The following is a 6,000-nucleotide window of genomic DNA, read 5'->3' on the forward strand; positions in this document are numbered from 1 at the left end:
CAGGGGACGACGGAGGTCAGATGATAGCAGTTTGGAGCATGCAGAGTTCATCTGGCAGCAAAATCAGATGTTCCAGGAGCATGCATATCTGAGTGAGTCTATTAGCACCACACTTCTCTTGTAACCCACCGGATTACATAGTTGCTATTCGCCTCCTCATCATCCAGTTTGCTCTCACTACCTACAGTGTGTTGATTTTACTTTGGGGAATTAGCCTCTTTTCCATTCTCACCTTTGTCATTAGATAGGGATGGGCCCCATCCTCAACCGTAGATATGGGCCTAGATTGGCTTACATCATTAAGTTTTTTTTTTTTTTTTTCTTTATCACTGATTGGCTCAGTGATGGACATATAACCAAATCATGGCCAAGGAGATGAAATTCATGGGGATATTTTGTGAGACTTCTGACATAAAGTCATGTACTCTTTCTACAAACTTTTTTTTTTTTTTTAAATAAACTGAGTTCCTGGTCATTGGCTAGGATTGAGACACTGATGGAGAGAAAACATGCTTCCTCCCCTCAATATGCACCCGGTGAAGGAGATAGTACTGTGAATAATTGGAATAATCAGCCTTGCTTCAAAGATACTGATGCATTGAAATGGAAGCAGAGTGGGGAGAACCATCCTTAGTGTCTGTGTTTGAAGAAGAGAGGAGAGTAGATGGGCACCCCTTCACTTACAGATGGCAGAATCATCTCCGAAGGGATGGTGGGAGCCTCAGGGTTTTCTGACGTCCCACTGGCTCCTGCCACTTCTTCACCGGATCTCCTGATGTGTTGGGGAGTCTGGGTCTCTCCCTTGAGAAACAGTTGTCTCTGATTAGACTGAATTAATTTACTCCCCAGACCTTGATTTGCTAATACGATAATGTCTCGGGACTTAAGTGAGAAATCTTCTCATTATCTGGCCAAATAATGTCTGTCCAAGGGAGGAATACCAGGGAGGGTATCTTAACATCAAATGCAGGATTACCAAACAGAGATAACTATAAGGGATAAAAAGAAAAATGGGGTTAAAAATATGGGACACCCGGATGGCTCAGTCACTTAAGCATCTGACTATTGATTTTTGGCTCAGGTCATGATCTCATGGTTCATGGATTTAAGCCCCGCATTGGGCTTTGCACGAACAGTGCAGAGCCAGCTTGGAATTCTCACTCTCCCTCTCTGCCTGCCCCTCCCTGCTCATGCTCTCTCTCTCTCAAAAACATGACACTTTTTTTTTTTAATATGGAAATCTCACATACCAGAAATCTGGGAAGTTTACTGAGTGGACTTTATTTTTTTTTTTAACGTTTATTTATTATTGAGAGACCATGAGCAGGGGAGGGGCAGAGAGAGAAGGAGACACAGAATCCGAAGCAGGCTCCAGGCTCTGAGCTGTCAGCACAGAGCCTGACGTGGGGCTCAAACTCATGAATCATGAGATCATGACCTGAGCCGAAGTCGGACGCTTAACTGACCGAGCCACGCAGGCGCCCTTTTTTTTTTTTTTTTTTTACTGAGTGGACTTTAAACTTCAAAGAATATTACTGCAATGGCAATAAGATACAACACAAGTCAGAAGTGGTAATATTAACAGTTTTGAATGCACAGATATTGGATATTAGAACTTGGACCCCCCCCCCCCCCCACACACACACACACACAAGTAGATACTGGAACCTAACAATGTTAGAGTTAATTAAACGTTCCATGGATTCTCTTGTATCCAGCAAGCCGTTATGGAATGTCTACTGATTGCCATGAACGGGGAACAGATTCTTGAACTGGCACCCATAAACTGAGCTGGAATGCAGACCACTGAAGTTTAGTTTTTAATGGAAAACTAAAGCTCAGGCCAAGGTATTTACACTAAAGTGTACGTTTCCAAGGAACCTTTGCTATAGATTTGACTCAGGCACCAATTACAAATTTCCAGTAATTTTCTGTTATCACTCATTGATAACAAAATAGCTCTTATATGAGCACACTCAGTGAGTACTGGAAAACGTTCCTGGCTATAGAGGGGCCTGGCTATTCTCTCAATTTTACATATAACACATTTGATATGACATAGTACATATGTACATAATGTAAACGTAAGCTCTTTTTCCATGAGCTTACGATTAAAACTCAGTTTGTAAAAACAGCAATATCTAAAGTAGCATCCTGGGTAGGTTAGTTACCAGGTAAGTTATTTAAACATTCTAAGCCTTTATTTCTTTACCTCTAAGATGGAGAAATACCTAAATTTCAGTTTTTAAATGATGAACTAAAGCGCTTTATATATAAATATAAATATAAATAATATAAATATAAATATAAATATAAATATAAATATAAATATAAATATAAATATAAATAGTACCATGCTTGGCACAGAGTAGGGGCTCAATGAGAATTGAGTGAGCAAACAGATGAATAAATGAATGATAGAAACAAGACAGAAATGATGTAGGATTGGGTTTATTTCTTAATTCTTTTTGGGAAACTATTTGTCACCATGGAAAAATGGAAGGTTCATTACAGCCATGAACAGAGGTCTCAAAATTCATGGTATATCCTTAATTCTGGGCAATTTATCCTGTCTAATAAAAGTTATACATTAGAATTATCACAAAATGTGATTTAAATTGTGTGTCATAGTACCCTTTTTCATACTAATGAATTTTCAGGGTATAGTATCTGTATGCATATAGCTTATTTACATATTTAGATATATTTCCTACATATAATCAGAATTTGAATTACTGTGTCAGTTTTTAGCTGAATAGTTTATAGTGAAATCGCATCTCGATAAGTTTGCCTTTTTTTTTTTTTTTTTAATCTATGAGAGGGCCAATTTGCTTACATCCGCTTTAAATTATTTCTTAGGCCAAAGGGTAGATCTTTGTCTCAACGTAAGTTTTTTAATAGTTTACATAAAATACACTAAGACTATTTATTAGGGCTTATGAAACTGTTGTACTAATTTGTAACCATACTTCAAATAACTTTTATAGAACTTGAATTCAATTATTAAACAGGGAATATATGATATTAGCAGAAAAATTTTAAAGCAGTAGGCCCCAACATACCAATCAGCTCCTTATTGTCTATGGATCTTTAACATCGACTTTTTTTTAAGTTTTATTTTATTTTATTTATTTTGAGAGAGAGGGGGCGAGCAGGGGAGGGGCAGAGAGAGAATTCCAAGCAGGCTCTGCACTGTCAGCACAGAGCCTGACTTGGGACTCGAACTCATGAACCGTGAGATCATGACCTGGGCAGAAACCAAGAGTCGGACGCTTAACCGACTGAGCCACCCAGGCGCCCCTTTATTATCTACTTTTAAGTTAATCTTCAAGCAAAGAGGCAAAGGAGAAAGGAGATAGAAGACATCAATGGTTCTTCACAATTCTACAAAGTGCTCTTAGGTCATCCTTTAAATCAATAAACCATAGGTTTTGTTCATCACGGGGCCTTTCATCCTTAGGGGCCTTTTAACAGTGCTCTCAGTTCCACAAAATCTCTTATTCTTAAAATCTTGTGCTTTCCTCCATCTACCCCTACCTCAGAGGAAGACAACCAGTCTCCGCTTTCCCTCTTCTGGAAACAGGGCCCAAGATAACAATCAAACTGACTTGTGCAATTGTCTTTCTTAAGGAAGTGGAATCAGTTTTCCTCTAATGTAGTGGGCAACACTTCTCTCATAGAAGAGGTTGTCCTCGTGAACATGTCTTCAAGAGCCAGCTTGGAGTGGATGAGAGAGAGTGCAGCAGAATGATTGCAGATATAGCCCAAACTTCCCCTCCCTGCGTCCTCTCCCTTTGCCGTGGGACTTTGAGGCTCCTCCCACCAAGAGGTGGAGTCTACCTGTCCTCCATTAAATCTGAACTGGTCTTAGCATTCACTCTGGCTACTAGGATGTGGTGTAAGTGATACTCTACCAGTCCTGAGGCTAGGCCTCAAGAGATTGTACACATTCGTTCTCATGCTCTTGAAATCCTGCTCCGTGGTGCGAATGAGCCCAGACTAGCGTTCTGGAAGATGTTAGACCCATGACCCGAAACCCTTCCTTTCCATAGCCACCCTTGAGTCAGTCATGCAGTTGAGGCCACACTAAATCAAGCAACCCCTCGGCGACCAACCGCTGACTACGACGCGTGAACAAAGCCAGCCAAGATCAGTGGAGCCTAGCCTAGATCTCTAGAACCACCTGGCTGATAAAGACTAGTGAGCAATGTTTATTTTTAAGTCCTTGAATTTTGGTGTGGTTTCTTATTCAGCACTAGCTGACAGATCTATCCACAAGCAGGAAGATCAGCAAACGTCAGGATACGAAAGCTGTCCTTTGGGAAGCTGTCCTGCAGAGTTGAGAGGGAAATAACCGTTATTTCTACCACTGAGAGTGAGCTCCAAGAACAGGTGGTGTGATGAAAGGAGGGGAGGGGTGCAAAGAGGAGGAGGTCCAGCAAAATGGAGAGCATATGTGACCGTATGGGTGAGGGCCTGGGACACTCCATGGTGACAGTGTGACCAGGGTATTTAAGAACAGGGAGTTTGCATGCTGCCAGGAAGTGAGCTTCTAATCCGTCTTGATGTCTACACTTTCAAAGTGATGTATGTAACTCATTAATGCAGTGTAGGAGTCGGTAGAGGCCCTGTTGTGGTTGTTTGGGAAAACCAGCAGGGGTTGAGCGTTTCTATCCGATAAAGCGATGGGATATAAAGATTGCATGCTTGGAGGTCAGAGCCAGGGATGCTGAGCCAGCCGCAGGAAAATAGACTCTGCATTTCTGCCCTCTTATGTGGAATTCGCCAGAAATACTAAAGAGTGTTAGGACTTCCAGGAACTACTGAATCTGTAAGGTAAGAAGGAAGGAGGTCGGGCTGTGTTTAGCTTCATTCTAGCGCAACAGACAACTGCGGCTGACAGAGAAATATCACCCCCCCCCCCATGGGAAGGCAATGCATCAATAGGAATTGAACACCTAAGCCTTATCCCATGTGATTCTCACAACCAGGAAGACGTTACCGGTTATCTTTGCTATATTTAAAAGGAAATAGACTTTCAGGGATGTACAAAAGGCACCGAATTTCACACCACCGTTGAGTGATAGGGGGTATTTAAGTCCAGGATTGCTTGACCCCAGCCCAACACTCTTTCAGTTCCACCAGGACTAACAGAAACATTCGCACACATCAGATGTGGTATCTCCACCAGCTGTTTTGTTTGTTGTTGCTGGATTTAAACATAACACCTCCCTTAGCAACTGAAAAGGCCCTTAGCTACCCATGATGTTTAACAACTACTTTCCAAGTAAATAGCTTCCAAGGGTTTCATCTCACGAAATGGCTGAACCCAGTAGTGGGTTGTGGAAAGCTTTCCCCGGAGTTGATACAACAGGAGAGAGGCCCAGGCCACCATCTGGGGGGCTGCCTGGGAACGGCTGGTCAGGTGTTGACCCTGGGGAAGCACGAGGTGCACAAATTACCCAGATGGTTGAGACTTCTCTCTCGCTGGAGAAGGAAGGGGAGAATGAGCCCAAATACCCAACCGCCCAGAGGCAGATACAGAGATTCTGGGACTATGGTTTCTAGGTCTTATTTTCGGATCTCTACAATTCAGTGGACGTTCCCTAAAGGCAACTGAGAGTGGCAAGGCGGAGTAACTTACTAATAACAAAAGCTAATATTTGGGTAGCACCAGGCACTATTCTAAATATTTGTGTATACCAGCACATTGAATCTTTTTTTTTCTTTTTTTTTTTGGTGTTACATATGCCATTTCCATATAACAATGTTAGCCCTATCTTACAGATGGGGAAACACATTGGTTAAGGAACTTCCTCAAGGTGATACAATAAGCGATCTGCCAGAATTTTTACATGCCATTTTATTTATTTATTTTTTAATTCTAGACACTGTATACTGAACTAGCAAGACTCAAGGAGTGTCATTACAAAGCAATTTCATTTTCCCCTACGAGTGTCCTTCCAACCCTGTCCAGTGAGGCCAGGCTATCCCCCTGAC

General features: G+C 41.8%; 1 long non-coding RNA gene across 1 annotated transcript in view; it reads right to left on the minus strand.

Moving 5' to 3' along the window:
- The window catches only part of LOC147582732 (uncharacterized), a 94,286-nt gene extending 93,083 nt beyond the window's left edge, over window positions 1-1,203 (minus strand). The window contains exon 1 of the long non-coding RNA XR_015249464.1: window positions 685-1,203. This is a non-coding gene — a long non-coding RNA (uncharacterized LOC147582732). The remainder of the gene's footprint in view (window positions 1-684) is intronic.
- Between the last annotated feature and the right edge of the window lie 4,797 nt (window positions 1,204-6,000).

The sequence above is a fragment of the Puma concolor genome, chromosome A3 (assembly GCF_028749965.1).
Source record: "Puma concolor isolate L17-30 chromosome A3, mPumCon1.1.hap2, whole genome shotgun sequence".
Classification (NCBI taxonomy): domain Eukaryota; kingdom Metazoa; phylum Chordata; class Mammalia; order Carnivora; family Felidae; genus Puma; species Puma concolor.